Genomic DNA, 10,937 nt, shown 5'->3' on the forward strand with positions numbered 1-10,937 from the left:
GCCATATAGACAAACATAGAGAAACTGGTAAGTGTGAGCAGGCCAAATAGACAAACATAGAGAAACTAGTGAGTGTGAGCAGGCCAAATAGACAAACATAGAGAAACTAGTAAGTGTGAGCAGGCCAAATAGACAAACATAGAGAAACTAGTAAGTGTGAGCAGGCCAAATAGACAAACATAGAGAAACTAGTAAGTGTGAGCAGGCCAAATAGACAAACATAGAGAAACTAGTAAGTGTGAGCAGGCCAAATAGACAAACATAGAGAAACTAGTAAGTGGGAGCAGGCCAAATAGACAAACATAGAGAAACTAGTAAGTGTGAGCAGGCCAAATAGGCAAACATAGAGAAACTAGTAAGTGGGAGCAGGCCAAATAGCCAAACATAGAGAAACTGGTAAGTGGGAGCAGGCCAAATAGGCAAACATAGAGAAACTAGTAAGTGGGAGCAGGCCAAATAGGCAAACATAGAGAAACTAGTAAGTGTGAGCAGGCCAAATAGGCAAACATAGAGGACCTAGTAAGTGGGAGCAGGCCAAATAGGCAAACATAGAGAAACTAGTAAGTGGGAGCAGGCCAAATAGACAAACATAGAGAAACTGGTAAGTGTGAGCAGGCCAAATAGACAAACATAGAGAAACTAGTAAGTGTGAGCAGGCCAAATAGGCAAACATAGAGAAACTAGTAAGTGGGAGCGGGCCAAATAGACAAACATAGAGAAACTGGTAAGTGGGAGCAGGCCAAATAGGCAAACATAGAGAAACTAGTAAGTGGGAGCAGGCCAAATAGGCAAACATAGAGAAACTAGTAAGTGGGAGCAGGCCAAATAGGCAAACATAGAGAATCTAGTAAGTGGGAGCAGGCCAAATAGACAAACATAGAGAAACTAGTAAGTGAGAGCAGGCCAAATAGGCAAACATAGAGAAACTGGTAAGTGTGATGAGCTCAAACAGGAAAACATAGAGAAACTGGTAAGTGAGAAGAAGCAAACATAGAGAAACTGATGAGTGAGAAAAAGCAAACATAGAAAGACTGGTGAGTGACAGAAAGCAAACATAGAGAAACTGGTAAGTGAGAAGAAGCAAACATAGAGAAACTGGTGAGTGACAGAAAGCAAACATAGAGAGACTGGTGAGTGACAGAAAGCAAACATAGAGAAACTGGTAAGTGAGAGCAGGCCAAACAGGTAAACATTGAGAAACTGGTAAGTGGGTTCAGGTCAAACAGGAAAACAAAGAGAAACTGGTAAGTGAGAGAAAGCAAACATAGAGAAACTGGTAAGTGAGAGCAGGTCAAACAGGCAAACATTGGGAAACCGGTAAGTGGGATCAGGTCAAACAGGAAAACATAGAGAAACTGGTAAGTGAGAAGAAGCAAACATAGAGAAACTGGTGAGGAAAAGAAAGTAAACATAGAGAGACTGGTGAGTGACAGAAAGCAAACATAGAGAAACTGGTATTTGAGAAGAAGCAAACATAGAGAAACTGGTGAGTGAGAGAAAGCAAACATAGAGAGACTGGTGAGTGATAGAAAGCAAACATAGAGAAACTGGTAAGTGAGAGCAGGCCAAACAGGCAAGCATTGAGAAACTGGTAAGTTAGAGAAAGCAAACATAGAGAAACTGGTAATTAAGTGAGAGCAGGCCAAACAGGCAAACATCAAGAAACTGGTGAGAGAAAGTAAACATGGAGAAACTGGTGAGAAAAGCAAACATAAAGAAACTGGTAAGTAGGAGCAGGCTAAACAGGCAAACATAGAAAAACTGGTAAGTCAATTGTTTTTACCAAGTATCAGCTAGATTGAACACAAAATGCGACTTCTAGAGTGTTAACAAACTTTTTTTCAATTCACCCAGTGAACTAGTTTTTTTCCTCACGTGATCCAGTTTCAAACTCAAGATTTAATTGGGACAAATGTTCTGACCTTGTTTCATTAAGATTGGCCTATAGAGCTTTAACAAGGTTTCACTATAGCCATATAAGGAAAACTGCCCTGTCCCCTGGTGGCCATAATTTTTAGCATACCGTAACCATATTAAAACTTGGCTGAGATATCATTACAACAAGTTTTCTGACTTATAGTTTCATGACAATTTGCCTATAAAAATGACTTCTATTGTTAACAAGGACTTACTAAACCCATGAAAGGAAAAATTCCCCACCTTTCTGGTGCCAGTGTTTTTCAACAAGACAGTATCATTTTAAAACTCAGCTAAGATACTTATAAATATCAAAGAAATAACATTTTCTTGCCAAGGTAATGAAGATTGGAAAATAAATGTGACTTCAATAGTGTCAACAATGTTTTACCAAAGTCATATGCCCCGCCCCTTAGAGGCCTTCTTTTCAACAGAATGGTCTGACCAAGGACCACCACCTCCAGCAGAGCAGGCAGTATGAGAAAGCAGGGTTTAACCCTTTTCCACTTAGATACGTATTTTGACGCATTTGTAGTGCCTTAGAAAGTTACATTTGATTAAAGACCTTTCGAACCAGATTCAAGTTTTAAAGCTTCCAACCCTTTGATACTGATTAGCGGCAACAGCATAAAACCTGAACATACTGCAAGTTTTTGGCAGGCTGATCTGGTTTTATGCTGTTTGCACATAACCATTTTCACTTTGCTTCTAAGTGGGAAAGGGGTGAAGCATGTGTGTTTAGTGTCTTCACAGGCTAATAAGGGACGACACTTTCCACCTTAACTGAATTTTTGGTAGAATTCCTTTAAACGAAAAATGTCATAATATGGCACAACTTTATTTGCACATGCATTAAGCCCTGTTTTCTCAGAGTGCGACTCAAATTTTCTAACCCGTATCAACTCATTTTCGATGTTTGCAGCTGGAGGAGCTCCAGGACAAGGAGTGCCAGCTGGCGACCCTGGCCGAGGAGAAGGACCGCAACCTCAAGCAGAACAGCGCATACTTCGAGAAGATCAAGAGGGACGTTGACGTGGCGCGCAAGAAACTGCAGCATGAGCGCAACATGAAGCTTGACGCTTTCCAGAGGGTCGATGATCTGCAGGCTGTGGTTTGTGACGGAAATTTTTATATTCCCCCTTTTAGGATTTTAGTGCAGGAGCAGTATATAGTTTTGCCTGTGTCAATGCTTCATTAAGTAAGATTTTAAGCTCAGCTGTTTTCGGTGAAAACCTGATGTATTGTCATAGCCAGATTTTAAGCTTGGCTGTTTTCGGAGAAAATCCAAGGTATTGTCTTAGCCAGCTCGTCGTCTGCCCTCGGCCGTGATAAAACCTTAACATTGCTCTAAAATCAAAGTGCTTCCACCTACAACTTTGAAACTTCATATGTACCAGATGCACCTTGATGAGTTCTACACGCCACACCCATTTTGGGGTCACTGGGTCAAAGGTCAAGGTCACTGTGACCTCTAAAAAATATATAATTTGACAAGCTTTCATTTATTCAAAACTGCATCCACAACTGAGCGTTGGCACCCGTCTGTTATGCAGTGCTGTTGTTAATTTTGCTGTATCTTATATGGTTGCAAGAATGATATAATTTCAAAACTTTGAAACCAGCAAAAAAAGATGTGTTTTGAACTTGTTGCGTATATCTTGAGAAATGTATTGTTGCTTACTTCTGTGTATGTTGCTATGTATTACACACCTCCAATAGCTATCATTTGAGAAGATAAATACTGCCTATTTTCTCAATAATGCAGATTCAAATTTTGGACTGATTTTAAATTTAGTTTTTTTTCTTAATATTTCAAGGCAGAAAAAACAATTTCAAATAAGAGAAATTGTAATAAAAAAATTACAGTAGTGTTTTCCTAGTGTTTGTGTTTTTTTTTGAATCAGCTGACTATTTCTGTTCTATTTTAGGTATATGACTATGAATCTTGTGTGAGTCGAACGCAGTCAGCCTTCACACCAATGACACGTGAGTTCCATCTGTTGTATTCTGGGTTATTATAATCCAAAATAAATCAATATAAATGTGCAAAATATTAAACTATTAAACTTAATAACAAGCAATTCAAATGAAAATAATCCTTGAAAACTATAAACGTTTCTAAAATGTCAAGGGAATTCAAACTGAGAGCTGTTCCCAATGGTTGGCAATTAATTTATGTTCACCCTGGCATAGTTGACATTTTTCCCCTTTGCAACCAAGGGATTACAGATTAGATCCCAAATGTTTTGGATCTACCAAAAATACACCAAGTACTGGTTCTACGTAGGAAACAAACTTGAATGGTTTTTCATTAAGTCCAAGATCTTAGATATAATAAAGCCCTTTACCACTTAGATACGTATTTTGACGTTTGTAGTCCTTAGACAGTTAAATTTAATTAAAGACCGTTTTTGACTACATTTAAGTTTCATTGGCTTCATTTCCAACCCAAAGATACTTATGAGCAGCAAACAGCATAATACCTGAACAGAATGCGAGTTACTCGCAGGCTGTTCTGGCTCTATTAGCTCGGCTGTTTTCGGAGAAACCCGAGGTATTGTCATAGCCAGCGTGTCCGTGTCTGCCGTCGTGTCGTCCGCAAAACCTTAACATTTTGTTAAGGTTTTGAACATTGGCTCTAAAATCAAAGTGCTTCAACCTACAACTTTGACACTTCATATGTAGCTGCAGCTTGATGAGTTCTACATGCTACACCCATTTTGGGGTCACTAGGTCAAAGGTCAAGGTCACTGTGACCTCTAAAAAAATCAAAAAAAATCTGACAAGCTTGCATTTATTCAAAACTGCACCTGCCGCCGAGCGTGGCACCCGTTATGTGGTGCTCTTGTGCTGTTTGCACATAGCCATTTTCACTTTGCTTTAGAGTGGGTAAGGGTTAAATTATTATATTCTAGTAACATGTGATGTCTGTTCATAATACACCGTTTTAAGATTCCACCCATGTTCGCCTCATTGCAGCCTCTACTGGCAAGAGGTCGCGCGTTCAGTCCGCCCACCGTAGCATCGCGAGCCGAGGTACCCTGTCCTCTGGTCTCTTCCCCCCCGCCATTATCTGGCCCAACAACCGCACCATCACCCCTGACATGGGCAACCTCAACAATGAGCCCAGCAAGAAGATGCAGAGACCAAAGACGGTATGTTGCTCATGTTTTCCTCTATGTGTCGCGCTCTGGAAAAATGGGGCTTAATGCACGTGCATAAAGTGCCATCCGTACAGACAAATCAGTGACAACAATTCCAACTTAAATGGAATTTTGTTAACACTTTACCACTTAGATACGTATTTTCACGCATGTCTAGTCCATTAGAAAGTTATATTTGATTTAAGACCTTTCTTACTAGATTCAAGTTTTTAAGGCTCAATTTCCAAGCCTTAGATACTGATGAGCAGCAAACAGCATTAAACCTGAACAGACCGCAAGTTACTCGCAGGCTGGTCTGGTTTTATGGTGTTTGCATATAGCCATTTTCATTTTGCTTCTGAGTGTGAAAGGGTTAAGATGAGACTTTATTTAAGCTAAAAATTCCTTAACAACAGGAAGTGTCGTCCCTGATTAGCCTGTGAAGAATGCACAGGCTGGTGTTGGATGACAATTTATGCACATGCTTTAAATATCATTTTCCCAGAAGGGAGCTCATATATATATTTGACATTTGTCTCATACAGTATATCGCTCTATTGGTGCAAAAATGTACTGTGTGCCTTGTAATCTCATTGTCACATGGTACCTTTTTGCACCAATGTGGCGATAAAGTTGTGTGCTGGCTATTATCTACCATCATTGAAGACATGCTGTTGTTTTCTATATAATTGTCTGTTCCAAACTTATTTATATATTATAGCTGTTTAACATTAAATTTGTTTCATTCTTGTGATACATTTTAATTAAATAGGGGGCCTTGAATAGTAAACTGAATTGTAACATCATTCATGATGTGTTGTCTTCTACTGAAGATGCGTTTTAAAACGAAATAAGTATTACCGGTATTTACAGGGGGCCTGGAATAGTAACCTGAATTGTAACATCATTCATGATGTGTTGTCTTCTACTAAAGATGCGTTTTAAAACTAAATAAGTATTATATACAAAACAGCATCATTAAACATTGAACACTTGATTTTTACTTTAAATCTTAAATCCGTTAATAAATAAAAATACGCAGAATCAATAAGCAAACAATTATTGATAGCGATATTTGTTCAGAAAAAAATTTTAGTATATGGTATATTTCATTTATGTGAAAACAATTATTTTCAGGTGGGAGGAAGGTTGAGAAGCCGTATAGCGGACCAACTTTTAAATGAACTGGATTTTGACAAGCACCTGACTATAGTTCAACTGGAGGAACTGGCAATTGAAGGAGGAAAACCCATTGCCAACTATTAGATAGATTACATTTTATCATAGACACCTACCGGAGGTAACAACTTCTAGGTCATGATATCCCTAGCAATGAAGATGAAGGTCACATCAACTTATTCCTGGTTTATATAGCAACCAGGTCAAACTAATATAAAATGGTATATGTAGCATTCGAATGGAGGTCAAACTTCTAGGTCCTTGTTTTTATAGCAAACAAAAGGAGGTTACAACTTATAGGTCATGTTTTCTATAGCAAACTAAAGGAGGTCACAACTTCTAGGTCCTGGTTTCTATAGCAACCAAAAGAAAGACACAACTTCTAGGTCCTGGTTTCTGTAGCATACATAAGGAGGTCACAACTGCTAGGTCCTGGTTTTTATAGCACAAAAAAGGAGATCATAACTTATAGCTCCTGGTTTCTATAGCACAAAAAGGAGGTCACAACTTCTAGGTCATGGTTTTTATAGCAACCACGAGCATATCATAACCTTTAGTACTTGATTTCATTAGCAATGCGATGAAGATCATAAATTCTGGTCTATGGTTTCTTAAAAAGATCCGATTGCATCTCTGAGTGTGGGGATGATTTGATTTAAAAATGAAAAGATATTTATATTTGAAGAATTTTCTCCCGTCAAGGTCAGAATATTTAGGGCAATAGCCTTTATGGGTCTTGTGTTTGCAACATTGATTTAGATCTGGTTCTGGAATACAGATCTGATACAAACATTTTAACAAAAGTGATACACAAACTAGCAGTAACATGTTTTGTAATTACATGTATTGTTCATGGAGGATTTATTTTGTTGTGTTGTGAATTTTGACTTGAGCCAGTTATACTTTAGCAATATTTAAACATGCATTTGTAGGCAGATTAGAGTGTAACCTCCTATTTAAGATTTTACATGCATAAATATATTTGTATGGAAGAAAAAAGTGTAAATTGTTTGTCAGTTAATAAAAAATAGGTTGTACAATTTCGTAGTATTTAAGCTGAAGCTTTATCACATATATCCTACCCATCTTTATTTTGTTGAATAAACTGCTTGATTAGCCATCATTATACTTGCTTGTGTTTGAATAAGAGTACATTTTGATATTATCACGAATCAGTAGCCTATTTGTATGCAGTTTCTTTTTGTAGAGGTGCCGGTGTTTAATTTAAACATAAAAATAATATACATGTTTATCATAATGTTAAGTAGTGCTTTAATCTTTTTATGAGTCTGTGTGCATTTAAAACATGTTTTGTGCATTTAAAAAGTGATATTTTATCGTTGCAAATTTCGCAGAGGTTTTAAAGAGATTTTCTGTCTTAGATATGTATAATCATGCTTTGTCTTGAATATGCATTTTTTTGGCAAAATAACAATACAATTTAATATGACTTAATGCAGACATGCAGTTGATATCATTACAAAAATAACTCGCATATATTAATATTATGAAGGAGGTGTTACTTATATTGAATGTAAATTTATAGTTTGTTTTCCAAATGCTGCAATTGGAAACTCATGTGTTACAAATGCCTTATGTTTACATTCATACATATTGTTCAGTTGGTACCTTGCTTTGTAAGAGAATCAAATAATAAATAAAAGTTCTCAATTTTAAGATATGTTGAAGAATTTTTTCTCCATTAAAATAAAGCCATTGTTTTAATACCAAATGTTAGCAATTTGGAAAAAAAAACATTTCATTGCTTCACACTGAACGACAGCTTGTCCAACAGTATTACATGATTATATGTCTAAAGCTCAGCCTTAAAGCATTACTTGTATGAATGTACTATCAACAGCATTATAATCTCGTGCTTACATATACATGAAATATTTTATATAATATTTCCTCTTCTGTGATAGAAAATGATGTTTTATATTCTTAGAGATTTACTATTATTATGTCAGCATTTATCAATTGTGATAATTCATCTCTTTGTATCATATAGACTGTTTGCATAACATTCACTTGAATTCTTTGTTGACGTTTTTCTCATTATTGTAAATAAATGTTGTTTGTTATGGAAATGAAATTGAAATATTTTCATTTGTATTTTTATTTTTATTAATTCTGAGCAATTTTGTTTACTCAGATTATTTTTGGGAATGATCATTAATATTTATTTTGGTAATCAAGAATGGGTTCTTTTGTTAGTTTTTGCTTTTTTAATTTAGCTAAAAAAAATACATAATATCAGACGTCAAACACTTCACTGGTTGCTGTTTAAAGTTGTATATTATGTAATGGACAGCACTTGAATTGTAACCACTGAAATAAAATGAAGAAAAACATGATCTTAATAACCGACCATTAACAAGGTTTATGCATAATTTGGTGTAAAGTTGATTGAAGCTTTTTAAACAAAATTAATGGAGTCGAGCTCTACAAAAACTAGACTTAATTCATGTCAGTAAAGTGTTGCCCCAGATTTACCCTTGCAGTCCAAAAAAATGCCATAAAAGTGGAAAGTGTCGTCCTTCTGATCTGCCTGTAAGGAATGCACATGCTAACCTGTCATTATACTTTACTTACATTCTTTAAGCCCTGTTTTCACAGAGAGCCGCTAAAATGTTACTAAATTAGTTATCCGCAATTGGAAGTATTCTTAAACCAGAACACTCAATTATGTGCCAATATTTATGCAAAATCTATTCTTATGTGCCAATATTTATGCTAAATTTATTATGTTTTTCATCTGCTCAACTGAAGCGGCATAGCTATCTGATCACCATTATAATTGGCATAATTGGCACTCTTTATCTATACAGTTTTAAAAGAGAAGTACCTACCATACATGGTACAGACATTTCTTTTTTATTTTTCACAAATTAGTGTTTTAGTTTTCTTTGGAATTTTATCTTTTTTTCTTACCTTCATTGCTAATTTATTAGTTTGCTTATCACATTTAATTTTTTATCTTCAACATAATAATGTACACAGGAGTATATTTGTTTTACATTTTATATATTGTTTAGCATGTTTGAATTTTATTTTTAAATTATGTTCACATTCAATATATTATATGTGGAAATTAGGTTTAATAAATAGATTTGAACTGGGAATTTTTCATTTTATTGCATCCGCGAATTATAACGCTAAATTGATAGTTGTCGGCTTTTTTTTCAAATAAATTATGTTCATATGTATGTTAATTTTTATCTTCTTCTTCTTCCAATAAACTTCAAACCTCGAATACGAGTAATGTGGAAGTTGGTGAACTATGTATATGTGTCGTTCAGAACAGAACTGTGCTTTAAAATCGGTGTTTCATACATTAATTTTTACAGTGAGCGTTAAAAGACAAAAACGGCCGATTATCTAGGCGACCGACTGCAGCCTGGACTTGAAGTTCTCGATTGTAGTGGCTGCAACAACTGTAGATGGTAACGAGTTCCATAACCTGATAGTGCTCAGGAAGAATGAGCACATGTTTAGTTTGAGTCGAGATGGTGGTACCATGTATTTCCAGCAATGACCTCTGGTGTATGTTATGGCAGGACTCACAAGATGGGGATAAATTGGAATGGCTATAAGATGGTGTACTATCCTGTACATCATAGTAACTTTTGCATGTTCGCGGCGCTGTTTAAGACTGTCACAGGATAGTTGTTGTAGCATAGATGTGACGCTACTTGTACGCCGATAGTCCCCTTTTACATATCTTGCTGCTTTTCTTTGAATTTGCTCAATTTTGTCTATGTTACCAACATTTCACCTGGTGTTTGGTGGTTTATATGGGTCCCAAACAGTTGCAACATATTTAACTTTAGGCCGAACTAGAGATTTATAGAACTTTTTCTTTCACATTTTGGTAACAACTGTATGTATTTCTTCGTAGAAAGCCAAGTGTGTTATTTGCTTTTGAAGTAATTATGTTTATATGAGTGTTCCATGATAAATCAGAGGAGATGTTGCAAGTTGCAACCTAGATATTTTGCGGTTTTAACTGTTGCTAATACTTTTCCATGAATCTTAAAATCAGTTATTATCGGTTTGGTTTTATTTGTTATCCGTAAGACCTCGCACTTGTCTTCATTTAATTGCATTTGCCACTTGTTTGCCCATTCGTGTAGATTGTCGAGGTCACTCTATAGTTGTTTTGCATCATCGGGTGTTTTAATTACATTGTAAAGCATACAGTCGTCTGCAACGAGTCCTGGTTTGGATTTGACACATTTGGGCAAATCGTTTATGTAAACGAGAAATAGCAATGGCCCCAATACTGTGCCTTAGGAACTATTGTCTGTTCGGTAGCTTTAGGGACATGTATGCCTTTTAGGAGTTTTATAATGCCTTTCTTATTAACAATAATAGGTGGTACTTCCTCAATTTCATCTTCAAGTTCTGGAGTGTTTGATAGGTCTTCTGTTGTGAATACCACAGGTGGTTAGCGTGTGGCTATGATATTAATTAGTGAAAACATCATTTTGAATGATAAATAATCATATTATAACGAAAAATTAACTTTTCTGAAAAAAAAAATATTTCACTATCAAATATATATATAACAAGGTATGCAACTCAAAATCAGCCCAAAACGGGATGCATCGCTTTGAACAGCCATATCTTCATAAATTTTGCAGCGATTTTTACGATCTCGGTCTTATTCAACGCAGAAATGAATTTCCTTTCTGG

The 10,937-nt window shown here is 36.0% G+C and overlaps 1 protein-coding gene across 1 annotated transcript in view; it reads left to right on the forward strand.

The window, feature by feature from the left end:
* The window catches only part of LOC127881807 (uncharacterized), a 116,795-nt gene extending 108,523 nt beyond the window's left edge, over positions 1-8,272 (forward strand). Inside the window, exon 52 of the mRNA XM_052429940.1 lies at positions 6,942-8,272. The gene's annotated coding sequence lies outside the window, so the exon portion shown is untranslated. The remainder of the gene's footprint in view (positions 1-6,941) is intronic.
* Positions 8,273-10,937: the final 2,665 nt, after the last annotated feature.

This window comes from Dreissena polymorpha, chromosome 5, assembly GCF_020536995.1.
Source record: "Dreissena polymorpha isolate Duluth1 chromosome 5, UMN_Dpol_1.0, whole genome shotgun sequence".
Lineage (NCBI taxonomy): Eukaryota > Metazoa > Mollusca > Bivalvia > Myida > Dreissenidae > Dreissena > Dreissena polymorpha.